This window comes from Vicugna pacos, chromosome 15 (assembly GCF_048564905.1).
Source record: "Vicugna pacos chromosome 15, VicPac4, whole genome shotgun sequence".
NCBI lineage: Eukaryota > Metazoa > Chordata > Mammalia > Artiodactyla > Camelidae > Vicugna > Vicugna pacos.
This window is the reverse complement of record NC_133001.1, coordinates 8,803,846-8,822,698: the sequence shown is the minus strand read 5'-3', so window position 1 is coordinate 8,822,698 and position 18,853 is coordinate 8,803,846. Positions and strand designations below refer to the sequence as shown.

Here is an 18,853-nt window from a genome sequence, read left to right as displayed (position 1 = left end):
ACCCATCCCTTAACCTCATTCTCGGCCCATTTCATTCCTCTTCCCACGCAGTGTTTACTAAGATCTCTCCTCCCCGCCAGACGAAGCACGAGACCAGGGTTCCCTGGGCTGCCTGGGGAATGTTCCCACAACCGGGCGAGCCGCTAGAGCACAGGACACAGGTTGCCACCCTGCAGACTGTGGCACCTGCCACCCACTCAGGGGTGAAGGACCCCAGTCTCCACTTTGGGGGTGACTCATGTTCTCAAGGACAGGAAAACCTTCAGGCAACTTCTGAGAAAGAGGGGCTCTTCCTTTAGGGTGCTACAAATAATAATAATTAAAAAAAAAAACAGGAAAAGGAGAATGAGCTTTGCTGTTTGTTTATATAGCAGGGGACAGCAGTCCAGGGACAAGGGAGAACCTGGGCAGCATTTTATCACCACTGTGTCTGCAATCTGGTGTCTAGCTGTAAGTTCTTTTCTATTGTCCAGGACCTCGAGCTCAGTGTGGTCCAGACCAGCAGCATTGACATGGCCCAGGAACTTGCTAGAATGCAGAGTGTCAAGTCCCACCCCTGAGCTGCTGAATCAGAATCTGCATTTTAACCAGAACCTTCCCCCCTCAACTACTCCCCACGGAGTGTTGTATACACACTGTAGTTTGAGAGGTGCTGCTTTGCTATAATGCTTCTCAATCTTGGCCCCACGTTGGAATCACTTTGGAAAAGCACCTATGCCTGCGTCCCCTCCACCCACCAGCAATTACGATTTAATTGTTCCTGGGTGAAACTGAGAAAATGGGAGTTTTTAAGACTTCCCCAGGTGATTCTAATATACAGCAAAGTTTGAGAACCACTGATCTAGTACACATAAATATATTAAAAGAAAAAAATTAAGAAATTCTTTCTGGGACTATAAACAGAACCACAGAAAACTCTGCCAACAACTCATTAAGAAGAAACTGAACATATAACCACTGATTTGATGTGCCTTTATCATGTAGTGTCAATAAATGATGTACTTAAGAAGAGAAAAATGAAAAAAAAGTCGAATCACACTCTTCAGTGAAGTTAAAGGGTAACATTAGTCCTCTCTTCCATCTTTGGACTAATTTAAAATAGTCCTCATATAACAATTTTCAAACCATGGCAAGTGGGAATATTTTTGGGCTTTGGTCTCACTAGAACAATTTCCTTCCTGCATTGCAAATTTCGGGTCTGATAATGCACTCTGCACTACGATTCCATAAGCACAGTGGAAGTGCTTGTGTTCACCGCTGAATACAGAGTTTCCTTTTACTCACACACTCCTTTAATGTAGTTGGACATCAATCTTTTTCGCCTAGAAAGGAGGTTTTATTTCATTGCCAGGGAACAGAACTTCCAAAAAACACAAATGTCTTTCAGCATCATGTTGAGTAAATAATCAAGGGGGTATGAATTGGTCTCTCTCTGACTTCCTGCCTTATTTTGCTTTAAACTCGTAGGTGAGCTGTGAAAAGACATCTGCCCTAGTGTTCTAGCCACCTAGGCAGGACGTCAGCCCCAAAGCCAAGGCCAGGCTCACAGGGCTTTGCACATTTATCTGGTCCTGGAGCCAACATAACAAGGTGTAGACATATCTGTGTACCAGTCAGTGTTTTTCCTTTCAATTCAAGCCATTCATAAAAGTGCCTTCGGAAAATATAAAGTGACTCCTGGCTCAGGTTTCCCCAGTCATATCAGGTTTGACATATGACATGACCATATCCAGTGGGAGCTGACAGTGGAAAAAACGGTCAGTGTTCAGTATTCCAAGCCCAGGGGCAGCAGAGAGTTCACCAACCCATCCACCTTTAATTCCTAAAGAAGGCACTGTTAGCTCTCACATCCCACTGGAAACCCAGCACGTTCTCTGAGAGAGGGGCTGAGGACAGGGACCTGAGTTGTTGAATGATGCTCTTCTCTGGCTGTTCAGCCTCACGTGTGCAGTGTCAGCAGTGGTGAGGGAACAGAGTCCCCAGGACAAACCCATGTTGAGGCAGGCAACAATGAGGTGTCAGGAGGTTGGCCAGAACCAGTGGCTTACAGTTCCGTAGCGGGCAGGGGACCAAGGACCCTCCACACCAAAGCAAACTTTCCAGTGTGGCACCCTCTAGACGTCACTCTACCGCACATGCGCAGGGGAGAGCCACCCTACTCAAGAGGTCTCTGCCAAAGCCCACCGGCGCTTCCGTAGGTCTCCTTGGACTGTGAAATAGCCTCACTCCTTTCATCTTCTTGAGAATTCAAAAGGAACACACATTTATACTGTGAGAAGTCTCCCTGTCATCCTGTACCCAGCCACCCAGATCTCCTTCTTGGAGACAGTAGCATAACAGGGTCTTGTGCACAAGACTGTTGGTCTCCACTTTCCTTCTCAGAAGGGCTCTTCTCTGATGAGTGAAAGGACCTCTTTGCTCTCCTCTGACCCCCTAAGAAAAGGCTCACAGACAGACAGCTTCCATGCCATGTGGAAGATACAAGGACTCCGGTCAGTTTCCTACCTGCACCCCCTTGGGAACTCTGGGGCTACCGGTCCACACTGCATGAATTAAGAGTTCACAAAGGCCAGGAAATGAGCTGCACAAAGGCACATCTCCAGTATCTTGTAGATGAGACCTTCAATTCTACAATTTTTTCTTTTTAACCAAATATTAACTGAGCTTTTTACCCATGCAGGAAAACTTAGTACAGAAGAGAAAACTTGCTGCAGAAGAGAAAAACCAGGAGCAAGTCATGCTCTACCTTTGAAGGATCTTATACTTGGGTGGGGTTAGAACCCGCACTGCAATCTGTGGTGATACAAAGGAGAGAAAAACAAAGGTATTAATAAGGATGAGAGGAAAGGAGGCAAGACAGTAGGCAGAACTTGGGCTTCAACACAGTAAGGGATGGAGAGGGGAAGAAGAATGGTAGAGCTTGTCTCATACTGATGGGAGCCTTCCACAGCCTACCCACGGCCTTGACGGGTACTTGAATGTGGCACCTCATTCCCCACACCTGGCCAAGGTGGGACCAATGGGAACGGATTCTAGTGCAGGAATTAACCAGCTCCATCTTGGATCATGGGCAGTTGAGCCTGGCCCTGGTGTCTTCTCAGCTGGATTGTACAACCGTTGAGGTCAGACACGGACAGGATGAATGGCTGCACGTGTCAGCCATCACCCCTACTGCCTACCCCACCAGACAAGCAGGTATTATTTTTCTCACTTAATAGACAAGGAAACAAACTTAAAAGATTAAGGGACTTGCCCAAGGTCACTCTGCTGGTTGGCACCAGAGCCATGGCAGGGACCCAAGACTGGATAATGAAGTCCAGGAATTTTCCCCTCTTTTTCACTTGGATGTTCCTTAATATCCGTTTTGATTACTGAACTGAATCCCTGTAAAGTAGGGGTTTTCCATATTCCCATGTTTAACTTCAAAAGCCCACTTCCATTTCACGTTTCCACACACTGGGATAACAAGTTATAACCACGACCCCCTTGCGTGCTTCTCAGTCACCAATTGTGCTTCTGATGTGCTCGGAAAAACAAAGGTGTCTTTCATGTCATTCCCTGATAAACACAGCTTTACTCTTTTTTTTTTTTTAAATAGCATTTTTAAAATTAAGTTAAAAAAAACTTGGGGGGAGGTAATTAGGTTTTTATTTCTTTCTTTATTTTTAATGGAGGTACTGGGGATTGAACCGCGGACCTTGCGCATGCTAGGCACACACTCTGACCCTGAGCTATACCCTCCCCCAAACACAGCTTTACTTTTGGTGTGAGTGCTAAGTTCTCCCAGTAGTTTGTTCCCAATGGTGAGATGAATTTGTTCTCATTTTAAAATGTAGCCCGGATCCCTTATAGGCCCAAACTGTAATTTGACAACCACATGTATGTATTTATCTTTAATAGAGTCAAACTCAAACAGTAATGGAGAGTGGTTATGGTTCCTCTGCTTTTATATAGAGGAAAGAATATACGTTCAAGTTATGAACTACCAAGTTATTAAACGTGCACACACTCTGGGGCATCAAGTAATAACAGTCACTGCTAATGGTTTGAACAGTTTTCTTCAGCAGCGTTTACTGCGCACCTTCTGCGGGCAGGGGGCAGGCTGCATGTGAGGGGAGAAGATGAATGCACCCCCCCTCACTGCTGGGCAGGTCCTGTGGGTCTGCTGGGCAGGTGACCATGGACACCTGGGCTACTCCACGGCAGGGCCTTGATGTGACAACACGATCTCAAGCTTTCCTTTTCTTTCTTTCTTTCTTTCTTTCTTTCTTTCTTTCTTTCTTTCTTTCTTTCTTTCTTTCTTTCTTTCTTTCTTTCTTTCTTTCTCTCTTTCTCTCTTTCTCTCTTTCTCTCTTTCTCTCTTTCTCTCTCTCTCTTTCTTTCTCTTTTTCTTTCTTTCTTTCTTTCTTTCTTTCTTTCTTTCTTTCTTTCTTTCTTTTCTGGGGGATGGTAATTAGGCTTATTTATTTATTTTTAATGGAGGTACTGGAGGTTGAACCCAGGACCTGGTGCATGCTAAGCGTGCGCTCTATGACTGAGCGATACCACCGCTCCCTGATCTCAAAGCTTTTCAGTCTGTGTGAGCAAAAGTCTACAGTGATTTGGAGTAACGGTTTGAGTAGACTTTTTTATTTTGGTCAAAAAAATCCTTCTAGAAAGATCTCTGATCACCATGGGAGTCCACCAGGCTTGCATGCCCAATCTCAGATCACTTTGCAATCCAGTTGTTGTAGTTCTATTGGATTCTGATCTCCGTGTATGTCTTCACTTGACTCCATGGTGCTCGCTGTAATACTCCAAGATCCTCCACAAAAGAACGCACCACACACCCAGGCACACCCCCCAAAAAGAAAAATGCTAACGATAGTGCAGCCAGCTTCCAAAACCAATCAACTGAAGTCTATTCTGCAGCCTCACCCATACTAATCAGTGATGTAACAATGATGTATCTAATGACGGTAAACAAACGCTGAAGGAGGACCAGAACTTCAGAGCAGAGATCCTTAAAGATGACAAAAATGAGATCTAGAGGTGACTTCCCAGGGTCATGACCAGAATCCAGGTCTCTGAACTTCTCACCCAGGACCAACTAACGTATAACTACGGCTCAAGTACAAATTTGATTTTTCCTCCTTTTCCAAAGCATTTGTTTTCTGTCGCTGCTATGCCAAGTTATCACAAATCTAGTGACTTATAATAACACAATTTTATCATTTTATTATTCTGGAGGTCAGAAGTCTGAAATGACTCTTATAGGGCTAAAACCAAGGTGTCATTAGGGCTGGTTCTTTCTAAAGACTATAGTGGGAAGTCATTTCTTTGCCTTTTCCAGGGTCTAAAGTCAAAAATCACTTCAATCTCTGCTTCCTTGAACTTCTCTCCTATTCTTATTCTGGGCCTTGTGCCTTCCTCTTATAAGGGCCCTTCTGATCATCTTGGGTCTCCCCAGAAAATCCAAGGTAATCTTGCCATTTCAAGGTCCTTAATTTAATCAAGCTGCAAGATCCCTTTTCTATGTAAGGTAACGTACACACAAGTTTTGGGGCTAGGGATATGGACATCCTTGGGGAACCCTTATTCAGCCTACTCCACCAAACAAAAAGAATTCTCTTCTGTCTGTCCACTTATCTGTTGTCTGCAGAAAAATATTGGCAAGTTTGGTGGCCCTTCTAAAACGCAAAACTGGGTAGAGCAGGAGGAAGAGGAAACCTATACTTTTTGTTTGTATAGTTATAATCCGAGGGCCAACCAACCCAAATTAAAAATTCAAGCAAAGGACTATGCCCATTAGTATGATACAAACCTAATAAGCAGGTGTTCAATAGTTCAAAACTGTAGATGAGAAATCTTGCCCCAAATTCACAGTAATTTGAAAGATATGAACCTGAAAAACTTCCAACAAAATGGAAAAACAAAACTCCAAAAGACAGACCATCAGATGCATCATTACCACTTATATATGCCCTTCATTTGACCCTGAGATGGTGATCTGAGTACTAAGTATTCTGTGTGGTCCAGTCATATGGGCACAGGCTCTGTCCATTCATTTCAAAGCAATCCTAAACCTTCCCCAGCACCTCTTCCCATCTCAGCGCTTGGAGATTTCCTAATAATCATCTTGCTGCAATGAACACCATCAGCGCTAAGTCACACAGATCTGCCCATGCTTATTTCCTTAGATAAATTCTTAGAAGTGGTATTTCTGGGTCAATGGGTAAGCAGAGCATTTTAAAACCTTCTGACGAGTATTGCCAAAGTGCTCTCATGCACATGAGACTTACAGCTTACAAAACCCAGCGGTACGAGTCTCCAACTTTATCTACTTTGTATACCAACACTTATTTTTATCTTTGCTAATTTCATCAATGAAAATGATATTTTGCATTAGTTTGCATTTCTTTGATGACTAGCAAGACTGGGTATCTTTTTTATGTTTACTATTATTTTGTGACTTACCTATTCAAATAATTTGTTCTCTTACTGGCATATTGAAATTTTTGTTACTGGTTTGGAGGAGTACTTTATGTACTAAAGATATGAATCCTTTCTAGGATTCAAATATTGGCAAATATTGCCTATGGATTTTCTTTACAGTGTCTTTTGTGATATTCAGAAAATTATGGCTTACAATGTATTTTTCTTTATGGTTTCTGTCTTCAGTGTTCTGATTAGTTCTCTTTTTCTGGTAAGTTATATAAATATTGACCTATATTATCTTAGATAAATTTTATGCTTCCATTTAAAAAATATTCCAGCTAGAGCTTATATTTTAGAGTGTCATTAGGTTTTCATATCTAAACTTATCTCTTTCTCAGTGTTTAGCTTGTGACCCCAGAATCTTTTGTGACATCACCCTCTTTCCCTAAGGATGTGAACTGACACTTTTTAATCATGTCAACATTTTATGTATAATTGGCTCTCTTCTGGAGATTTCCATGCTGACTCATGAATGTACCTAACCTTGTGCCAGTGTCTCGATGTTTTAATTACTACATATACATACATACATACATATTTTTTTTCCACCTCTCCCCCACCTGCTTTGGATTGGAAATCTCAGCATCTTAAAGATGTTGATTCTCCCCAAATTTATTTATTTAAACACCTTTATTGTGGTATGATTCCTGTGCAGTAAGCTACACATATTCCAGATGTACACTTGGATGAATTCCGATACATGTGCACACCAATGAAACCACCACCCCAATCAAGATAGCTAACATTTCCATCACTCCTCAAGGGGTGCAACTTTTGAATTCTCAGTTTATCCCTTCCCACCCCTTTAATCCCCTGGCAACCAGAAGTTTGTTCTCTATGTCCGTGAGTCTGTTTCTGTTTTGTAGATAAGTTCATTCGTGTCCTTTTTTTTTTTTGATTCCACATATAAGCGATCTCATATGGTATTTTTCTTTCTCTTTCTGACTTACTTCACTTAGAATGACAATCTCCAGGTCCATCCATGTTGCTCATGCAGCTTTATATTAATTATCAATATTTGATGGTGCAAATTCCTCCACCTTTTAAATCAACATTTTCTTGTGCCTTATTCTGAAAGGTAAACTTTAGAATCATTTAGTCAAATGATTCCGACCCTGTGGAAAGACTAATTAGAACTGCCTTGGGTTTCTAAAGTAATAATGGAAAGACCTGACAGTTCACATCATTGTGCTTTGCTGGCGGGACACGGATCTCTTTATTTAGTCAAATAAATTATCTGAGAAGGAAAGCTTTATGGTATTCTTCAATTAGATTTTGAGCACATCTTTAAATCTTTATTCCTACATAGTCTATGTTTTGTAACTATTTTGATGGTAACCTTCCCCAGTGCATTCTTCCTTATTTTTTTATTTTTGGGGAGGGAGGTAATTAGGTTTTTTATTTATTTGTTTATTTACTTATATGGAGGTACAGAGGATTGAACCCAGGACCTCATGCATGCTAAACACTTGCTCTGCCACTGAGCTATATTGTGCCCCCTTCCCCAGTACACTCTTAATTGGTTACTTATGGTTCCTGGGAAAACCCCTGAGTGTTTATTTTCTTACTTGTACCCTACTAAGTACTCTTACTATTTCTCATAGGCATCCTGGTGATTCGCGTGGGTTTTCCAGGTATATCACAATATAATTTGTCAAGACAGTAATTTATCTCCTTTCCAACCACTTTACCAGGTGCCCTCTGTCAGTATTCTCATCTGAGAGGGCTGCTGTGACCGATCTCAGTGACACGGCAAAGCTGCTGCTACGCCCACGTGGAGGAACCTCAGAAGCTCCTGCTGCTGGAGGAAGTCTGGTTCCCAGAGTACCATCAATGTTGTCTGGAGCTTGGCCCTGCTTTCCAGTTGCTGCTGTAAGTATTTTTATTTCATTTTCCAAAAACTAGACTATTTTAAAAAAAATTGAAGTATAGTCGATTTACAATGTTGTATTAAGTTCTGGTGTACAGCATAGTGACTCAGTTATACATATATATATATTCCTTTTCATATTCTTTTACATTATAGGCCATTACAAGGTATTGAATATAGTTCTCCGTGCTATATAGTAGGACCTTGCTGTTATATATATATATATATATATATATATATATATATATATATATATAGTAGTTTTAAATAGTAATTAGTATATTTTATATATAGCACATATGTAGGTTAGTATCTATATTTATATAGATATGTATAGTAGTTTACTTATAGTAGTTAGTATCTGCAAATCCCAAACTCCCAGTTTATCCCTCCACCCTCCCCTTTCCTCTTTGGTAACCATAAGTTTGTTTTCTATGTCTGTGAGCCTGTCTCTGTTTTGTAAATAAGTTCATTGCGTTCTTTTTTAAGATTCCACATATAAGTGATATCATATGGTATTTTTCTCTCTTTCTGGCTTATTTCACTTCCTATGACAATCTCCAGGTCCATCCATGTTGCTGCAAATGGCATTATTTTTTATGGCTGAGTAGTATTCCATTGTGTAAATATACCAGAGCTTCTTTATCTAGTCATCTCTTGATGAACATTGAGGCTGTTCCCATGTCATGGCTATTGTAAATAGTGCTGCTGTGAATATTGGGGTGCATGTATGTTTTTGAATTAGAGTTCCCTTCAGATATATGCCCAGGAGTGGGATTGCAGGATCATAAGGCAACTCTATTCTCAGTTTTTTAAGAAATAGGATGGAAAACTCTGTTTTCCATAGTGGCTGCACCAAACTACAGTCCCAACAACAATGTAAAAGGGTTCCCTTTTCTCCATACCCTCTCCAGCATTTATCATCCAAAAACTAGACTGTAAGACTTGTATTACTTCTCAAATAAGAATCATCCATAATCATGTTTAAGCAAACGCCTATAACTCCTTCCAAAAAATGTTTCTGCTGGAACATTTCCTCGTTACCACCAGGTTTTTTTGCAGTATGGGAAACGCCCTATTTCAAAGGCCATGGACAAAAAGTTTTGAGCCACAGGATAAAAAAATACTTCCTACTCATAAATCCATGAAGGTATAGAATAAGGCAAAAACTTCAGATTGAACAATAGCCTCAGACCTGACTCTGGTACAAACTTTTGCAGGCAGGCAGACTGAGATATCAAATCTCAATGCTTTGTTACCAATTCTGACCTTGGGCATGTCACTGAAACCCTCTGGGCCTGCTTCCCCCTGTATCAACAGTGAGTGTTGTAAAGATGCAGTGGTGATGTAAAGCACAAATTCATTCATTTCTTCATTCACCCACTCACTCAAATATCAGGTACTTTCTATGTGCCAAGCACTGTGCTGGGCATTGGGGAGACATTAATGAACTTGCCAGAAAAGGCCCCTGCCCTCAAGGAACTTAGGTTACCTGGGGGAGGCAGGCAAATGATAAGTAAATAAACACATAAAATCACTACAGATGGCAGCAAGTGCTAAGAAGAAAAGGACAGAGGTGTGATGGAGAGCTGCCGTCGGAGGTGGTCATTCAGGGAAGCCTGCTCTGAGAATGGGAAGCAGATCCAAGACCTGGAGTACACAGATGAGTAAGTTATGGGAAAACTGGAGACAGAACATCCCAGGCAGAAGGCAGAGCAAGTGCAAAAGCCTAGAGTTAGAGAAGGGTCCGATACACCTGAGAAAAAGAAAGGAGGCCGGGAACATGGAGAATGGAAAGTAAGGAGGAAAGAGGTGTGTGAGCGGCAGCTGGAGAGGAAGGTGGGGGCTCCGTGCGGCGGGTCCTACGGAGGATGACGTGGGAGATGCTGCATTAGGTTGCAATTTAATTTTTTTTTAAATGGAGGCACTGGAGATTGAACCCAGGACCTCGTGCATGCTAGGTATGAGCTCTACCACTGAGTGAAACCCACCTCCCTAGGTTGCAATTTAAACCAGAAGCTCAAACACATGCTCGATTATCTCATTTGTAAGAAAGTATACCAAGATGATCTTACCCAAGGAGGCTCATTTTCAGATTGCTAAGCATTTCTGTTTAATGCAATGAATCTCCAATGTTTGTACGAGACCTGACACCATGCGCCAATCAAAGAAAAACACCAATTGTCCTACCGTGTGGGAGGCGCTGGAAATAAGGAAAAGCTGCACCCATGGTCCCTGCTGACGAGGAGCTGAGCCCCGCAGCTTTTCCTTTTCGTTTGGGCAAATCGCATTCTAGCCCTGCTGACTTCTGAGTAAGAATTAAGGTGGAGAGGGCGCTCTGGCTGATGGGTAGGAAGGAAGTGGGTTCCAGCTTTTGGAAAGGATGGGGTGGCCTAGAATCTAATGCCTGACATAAAACTTCCACTGCCAAGTTCCTCAATGGTTATAGCCAGACCAGAAAGAATCATTTCAAAGGATCTGTATCACAGTCTGGGCTGATGGATTCTTATGATCCTTCCATAAAGTCAACAAGTCATATCAAATGCACAAATTGCTTTTTCGTAAGCGGTACTACATTCATTTCCTGACCTCTGTTTGAGGTCCTCTTGCATTGCTCTGTCTTGGAAATTGTTAGACACAAGAGGAAAAAAAATTAACAACAGTTTATTCCAGCGTTAACCCTCAGCTCTATTAACGGAAGAAAGCCAATGTGATGTTTTTATAATTAAAGAAAACTGACTTCAGAGGCAATTCCCAGGTTGTAGAATGGTAACATTTCAAGAGTTGTTTGACACTCAGTTGGTTCGATCTCGGAATCTAACCTGAAACAAAAAATATTATACCACCGGAAACAAGATATTGTCAAGAGTGGGTGACAGTGTCACAGCAGCTCACATGGCTGGTCTGACCTACTGCACACTTCCCCTTTCCAGAAGGGTGCTGCTGAATCTGCAGTCCCAGCGACACTGCTGTGGGACAGCGCCTTGGATCTGAATTTTCTGAGAATACGGATTTCCTATGCTGCTCAGCCCATCAGAAAGCAGGAAGGGTCTTCCCCTGGGGCCAAGGTCCTCACTGTCTGTCCTGACATGGGACTGGGGTGTCAGTGGGAAATGATCGGGAGGGAGAGGTTGGAGATAGGGTTGTAGGGAACTAGAGGTGAAAAGAAAGGTCTCAGACTGAAGGGAGAGTGCAGGGAGGGGCCTGGGAAGGATGGTGGCACAATGAAAGTCCTAGGCTAAGCGTTTGGAACAGGCTAGGGAGAGGAAAATAGAAGTGGGGAAGGGTTTTTTTCCCTTCTTCCTTTCCCCTTCATCACCAAGATGAGCAGAGGGCAGGAGGAGGTGGAAGGAGGAGGGATCCCCCCACCCCCATTTACTGACTGTAAAAGGAGGCAGATGCAAAGGTGTGAAGGATGCTTTTCTCCCCCTCCTGGCTTTGTGGAGGGGAGGGAAATGGCACATGCATATAAGAATGTACACAAATCTGGTTTATAAAAAGTCCACATCTGCCAAGGTCTATTATAGCTGACAAGTACTTTTGTATCTGTTCGATCTTCACTGCCATCGACAGGAGTGCAAACCGAGGCTCGGCAGTGTTGGGGTCAGGATTCAAAGACCCTGGCTCTTTTTCCTCCATCTGTGGTTTTCTCCTCTGGCTGAACAAATGCCGGTGCCTGGACCTCAGCCCCAGCCCCTGTGAATTAGGGTCTCCGCAGGGATCGTCAGGGCATCAGTGGTTTTGAAAACTCCTCTGGGTAATTTTCATGTGGAGCCAAGGTTGGGAACTCCTGTCTTTCCAATGGTCCTCAAAATGTTAGTGTGAATGGGGACCGCTAGGAGATAAAAATGTGGACTCCCCAGCTCCACCTCAGAGATTCACATTCAGCGATATACACATCCTTTGACTTCCAGGCCCACAGGTTTGGTCTTCCCCAGCCCCTTGAAGTTAGATACGGCCATAGGAGTTGCTGAAGTGACCCACATCTGGGTGAAAGCATTCAGCTGTGGGCACCAGATCTTACCTCCCACAGGAGGTTTAACCTGAACCAGCTATTTCCCTCGAGAGTCACCCAGGGCCCACTGTGGACTTTGAATGAATGGGAAAATTTTGCTATCAAGGCAATGAGGTTTTGTTACTGCAGCAAGACCTAACATCTCCTGACTGAACCTGTGAGTCTGGAGTGAAGCCTGGGAATGTTAATGTTTATAAGCATCTAGCTGACTCTTAGGCTAGCAGCCTAGGGCATCAACTTTTAGAATTAAACCCAATGCTGTGTTAACTTTCTGTGTTTCATGCCTTTATACAGAAAGGAGTGTTACAGAGGGCTAGTGTTTGTTTATTTCTTCAGCTCTTACTATGCATGTTTGTGTGTGTGTGTGTGTGTGTGTGTGTGTGTGTGTGTGTTGGAGTTAAGTGTTCATCTTATACAGAGATGGATAAATCATGGTCCCCTTGTCCTCAAGGAACTTAACACAGTAGAGCAGGCAGTGGGGTGAGGGGGGCCAAGTATTTCAAAAACCAAATATTTCCCAAAACCCCAAATATTTCAAAAACAAGGAGATGGGACAGAGGAGGGACAAATTAATTTTGCCCTAAGATGGTCAGAAGATTTTTGAAGGAAGAGATGTATGACAGATCTTAAAGGACATGTCAATATTCCCTATGCAGAACATTGTCACAGTTACAGGGACACCAGAAAGCACTAGACAGGTGGGCTGGGGCAAACACTGGGGTGAGACTGATGAGAGATGACCCAGGATGAGGGAGGTGACGTGGGTGGGAACGAATGTGGGGCAAGGCCCTGGAGCTGAGCTGTCCAGTAGAAATAAACATGAGCCACGTAGCTGATTTGACATTTTCTAGAAGCCACCTTTTGAGGGGGAAGAAAAGTAAAATTGATTTGAATATTTTATTCATTCCAATATTATCAAAACAGTGTCACTTCAACAAACACCTATTATAAACATGTATTAATAAGATAGTCTGTAATATGAGGTCTTCAAAATCTGGTGTTCACTGTATATTTTGAACACATCTCAACTTGGACCAGCCACAGGGCAAGTGCTCTGCATCACTGGCGGCTGCTGCCCTGGAGGGCACAGATTTACACAGCAGCCAGGGCCTTCAAAAGACACCTTCTTCCCAAGGAGGATGCACTGAGCGTGGGGCATTCATTCACTTAGAGGCAAACCATGAATTGAGAATCTTCCACGTGCCAGAATTTTAATTATTTAAGCCTTTGAAGACCAATAAAAATACACTGATGTTTTAAAATATTGACATTGTCAAAGCCCAAAAATATTGACATTGTCAAAGCCCACTGCCCAAGCAATATCCTGGTTCAGGGGATTATGTTTACTTACAAAGTTATACTCCAGAAGCCAAGTTAAAAAAAAAAATTCAACCCGTAGCATTTATGGCAAAAACAGACCTTTGCGGAACTGCTTTGACTTAATTAGCCAGGACGACTTTTTCTAAGTGTAACTATTTGGATAGCTCTGTTGCACCAACGCTCTTCACCACGGTTGATAGTTTCAACTTGAAAAGTGACCAGGAGGGAGTGAGGCCTACTCAGCTGACCTCCTCGCCTCAAGGGCAGCTGAGATGGGCTGTCTGTGCCTCCTCTGCTGTGTCCTTATCAAAGTGCTCGTTGTCCTTCTGGAGAAGCCAACAGTGGGCATGACGGGCCCCAGGCACACTAAGGCACACGCAGGGAACAGGAGGCCCAGACTTTTCACCTGACTTCAGGATCCTCAGCAAATAGCAAATTCAATTTGTTGAAAACGGTCTAGAGGCCGGATGGAACCGGGTCCTTTTCTGTGGTTCACAGACAAGAGATCCTGGATGCTGAAACACCCAGGACCCTCCAAACACACATTTTCGTGCCACCTGTTGTTGCTGAAGCTGATTCCAAGCTGAGAAGAGCCTTTGTGGACTGGAATGCCTCCTTCAGTCCCTCAGGCAGAGGGCAGCCTGGACCCGGCCCTTCCTGACACTGGTTTGTTTATAATCCTGGTGGGCATTCACTTGACTCAAGTTAAGGTTTGCAGTTTTATTCCTCATTCTTCCTTAAAGAGCCCTGAGGGCAGGGACTGTCCCCTGTCCATCTCTGATGCCCAGCACAGCCCTCTGTAGTAAACTCTCAGTCATAAGAATATTAAAAAAAAAAGTCAATTCAAATTGGGCCAAAGATTCCTTCAGTATAATATCCTCTGTCTCAAGGATACCAAAGAACCCCCCTTTTTTTTTTTTGGAAAAGATACGACTTTTTTCCTTGTTGTTACCTGGATGGTTAATCTTAAAAGCCATTTAATCCCAATAGCTCCAGTTCCTCAATTAGGTATGCTCTCGGCCTAACTACCTAATTATTTCTCCATCTTTATACATTTCTCACCCGTGCTTCCACTTAGATTCTTACATCATTAGAATCAAAAGGGGAATTAGGTGTGAGGTCTTCTCACATAATCGCTAGAACTAGTCCCTAAGTGGGATCACCAGTCTCTCCCTGAGCCCTTCACAGGAAGGGCGGGCAGCCCACTCGCACTTTATTTTAAACAACAAGGTGTCAAAGGCCTGCCACGCAGCGAGAACGAGAATGCTTCCAGCACGTGATGGCGCCGTTTCCAGCTCTGCGCCCCTGCAGGCTGTGCCCGGCACCGGCTGCAGGGAGCCGAGACGGCACCCTCCTTCTCAGCCCTCCGCTGCCTCGGCTTCTCCAGAATTAGGTTTTTCCACGTGGTGGTTCAGCTTCTCCGGCTTCTCTAGGTCCCTCCTAAATCTCATTGCTTGGAATGGAGCACGACATCCCTCGTCTCCCATTGCTGTCACCGAGGGGCCTGACTGTATTTCCTCTGCGTTTTCTGAAAGGAGAGCCTATTTTTTTTTTTGGCATCTTTTAGTAGCAGGTTCATAACACCACTTCCCAGCGGGCCGAGCAGGGCTTCCTCTGACCCGTCCTTTAAGTTTCAAGGGCACATCCCTGAGCATTGTCATGTGGCTTACCCTGGCATGGCCCTTTACAACTTTTAAAAAAACTGTTTATAATACTTTATTAGTTTTAACTGAAGTATAGTCAGCTTGCCATGTTGTGTCAATTTCTGGTGTACAGCATAATATTTCAGTCATACATATACACACATATATTCATTTTCATATTCTTTTTCAGTATAGGTTACTGTAAGACACTAAATATAGTTCCCTGTGCTATACAGCAGAAACGTGTTCTTTATCTATTTTATAGATAGTAGTGAATATCTGAAACTAAAACATAAAAAAAAACTACAATCAAAAACTTTACCGCTTTGTACTCAACTCGTGTCCCTGCTACCAACTGGCTCAGGCCACCCTGGTATTTCAGGCACCACTTCTCATGTGTGTGTCACCGCTTTCTCGTTCTCTCTCTGAAAAGATTTAAGTGCCAGATCCACAGACCTTACTATGTCCCTGGCACTGTTTGAGCACTTCACACATGTCATCTCTTTCATCCTCACGATGACCCTATGAAGTAGGCTCTATTGTTACCTATTTTACAGATGGGGAAACGGAGGCATGGAGTGGTTAATGAACTTGTCCAAGGTCACAGTCTCCCAGGGGCACAGTTAAGACCTGAACCCAAGCTGACTCTAGATCCTACTGTAACTGCTGTGTTATCAGGTCATGATTTTTATTTTTAGGTACCTTTTCATCAAGCCAAACTTAAATAGGTGAAGACGCATAATTCCCTCACCTGCTAATGAGAAGCTGAAATCAAGTGGAACATAAGCTCCAAGAATAACTGAGAATTTCTAACCTAGAAACCACCCCCACTGGATATACACCCAAGGCAGCTAGCAAATGAGGCCACCACACATAAGAATGCTGGGAGAGCTGTGTTATGATCCACGTGGACTTTGTGACCTCAGAGCCCTACAGATTTAAGCTCTTGTGTTTCATAAGCCTCATAACACAGCCAGCATAGATGTATGGATGAAAAGTTTCCTTTAGGAAGCAGCTCTCTGTGACAAGATCCATGCAAAACATCTACAATGATAACAGTCTATCTCAGGGCAAAGTCCTCACATGGTCGACCTCAGCTGGCTACTTTCTTCCAGCCTCACCTCCACTCACCAACCAGCACGTCCTCTCCCCCAAAGTCTGCCTCCCTGACTCCATCTCAGCCTCCAAAACTCAGTTCAAAAGTCACTTCCTGTGAGAAGCCTTCCCTGATGCCTCCCAAAAAACAAGTTTGTGTTCCGTCTCCCCCTCTCTCCTCCTGGGGAACTTTGTGTAGCCACCAACAGCATGGGTGCCACCCTCGAGGGTGACTGTCTGTTAGCCGGACAGTCCTGCCCTGAGATACTGAGGACTCAAAGGGCAGGAATGATGGGACTCAGCACATCATAGGACTGAGTCAGCCCTATGCTGAATGGAAGAATAAATGTATAAAGGAAGATTCCACAGTTTTGTGTTAAGAACATAAAATTAAAGAGAAGCTCATGTATACACGTACACACACACAGAGGAACACTCACACGTGCACATGAACGTACATACACACACCTATAAGCGCCCATATGTTGCTTTAAGATGAATGTCTAACTTTTAGTAGAAAAGAGGATTAAAAACCCAAGAAGGTAGTTCCCAATCTGTTGTGGGGATGGATAAAAAAGATAACCGAGAGTTATTTAGTGCTAAGTGTTTGTAAACCTCCCCTTAAACAGTATCTGTGGTCTGGATGAGATATATGTGTGTCTCTCTGTGTATTTTTATTTTTATCTTTTGCCATTAATCATGAATCATGTGAGCTCCAATCATCACGTCCTGTTCTGCCCTCAAAAGGGAGGAATAGGTAAGGACTATCCTACCTGACGATTCTGTGTGTATTTTTAAAGCACAGTGGCAAAGTGCTTACAACTCTGCAGTTACCTGGGTTCAAAGCCCAGCTCTGCCACCTTCTATGAGATCTTGGGTAAGTTACTTTCTCTGTGTCTCAGTTTTGTGAACTGTAAAATGGGGCTAATGATAGTACCTTCTCCCTGGAGTTGTAGGAATGAAAGGAGGGTATGGAACAGTAGCCAGCATAAAGTGAGAGCTCTAGAAGTGTTAGGTCAGATTAGCATGTGAATTCTAGGGTGCTCAATAAAATACAAATTTATTTTAAAGTGTTACTGAGTTCTCATAGCAGCTTTTATATATTAATTTAATATTAAAGGCACAGCTACTCTCCGTGGGGTGTCACAGTCTTTCGATGTTCAAATTGGGTCTTTATTCTGAGAAAGGCTGGGAAGCACGGACCTAGGGTGAAATTCTTAGGAAACTGTCTACAACGACAGCTACGCTGTGGTCATCATTTGGTCAGACGTGCATCTGGGTTTTCAGGGCCGTTCAACGTGCTGGGCTGTGTTTATTTAACGAGGTATCAGGTGGAAAAGCCTGCTAGACCCAGACTTTTATAGAGGCCCCTGTGGACTGTTACGTGATTCATGACTGTGTTTCCATTCGTCACGCCCCTGAACACCAGAAAGATTCATCTGTGGCAGAGTTCATAGTGAGATCTAACGTCTTTCACTTTCCAGGTACAAAAAAGTGCCTTCCTAGACCGACTGTGTGTGGAAGAAAGAGATGTTTATTCTATCCCAAGCCCCCAAAGTCAGGATGGAAAAAGGCCCAGCAAGAGAGCTTCCTGGCCAAGCTGCCGAGTGACAGCTGGGAAGTAAAGTGCCCTCCCTCCGAACCCCAGCACCACGGCCCCGGCGTGTCAGGAGGACTGAGCTCTCCAGTCTGTTTTGTCTTATCCGGTTTTCCCCTTGTTTAGCGCTAATATGTTTTGGTGTTTAAGAAACACTTTAGTCAATGCAACCGAGTGATAAAACGGTCAGACTTAGGAAATCACTTCCTATTACACAGTCTGATAAGGAAGTTAAGCCATATAGCTTTTTAGACGGGACACAGAGAAGAGAGATTCAGAATGAAACTGTAAATCCCTGTTACTGAGCCTGCTAAAGAGGACAGGAACCCGGCTCGATTAATAAAGTGCTTCATTATTAGTAAATAACCACTATTCCCCGAACTCAGAAGCCAGAGGTTGGGGTCGAGCTCTCAGAAAACAAAGCTGATGCCTTCCTTACCCTTGAGCCGCCGCGTTCATCATTCCATCACTGCGAGGCTAATGAGAGAGAGGATGCTTGGAGGTGATGGCCCAAGTTCTGAGGTTTTTGGTTCTCTTTACCAGCTCCTGGGGGAATGCTAGGAAGTCAGCCCTGGAACACAAACATTTCACAGACTCCCCGAAACCAGCATGGTCCAGCTGAGGAGGAGCAAGAGTTCCAGGGACGGGACGGAGGGGCGGGGGCTGCCTTACGGGAGAAAGCGCCTCAGCCTGCGAGGGCGTGTACCACTCCCATGTGCAGCAAAATGCGGTTGAGGACTAGAAAGCGCCGATTTCTGGGCCACATGCAGATGGGGGCCCAGGAACCTGCATTTTAACACAGCCAGCAGGATGGCTCTTCCACGCATGGGAGCATG

General features: G+C 43.6%; 1 protein-coding gene and 1 non-coding gene across 2 annotated transcripts in view; both read right to left on the bottom strand.

The window, feature by feature from the left end:
• The window catches only part of TGFA (transforming growth factor alpha), a 105,193-nt gene that overhangs the window by 40,997 nt on the left and 45,343 nt on the right, over positions 1-18,853 (bottom strand). The window lies entirely within an intron of this gene.
• On the bottom strand, positions 17,058-17,200 carry LOC116279894 (U8 small nucleolar RNA). The gene has a single exon (XR_004189184.1). It is a non-coding gene; the product is annotated as a U8 small nucleolar RNA (small nucleolar RNA).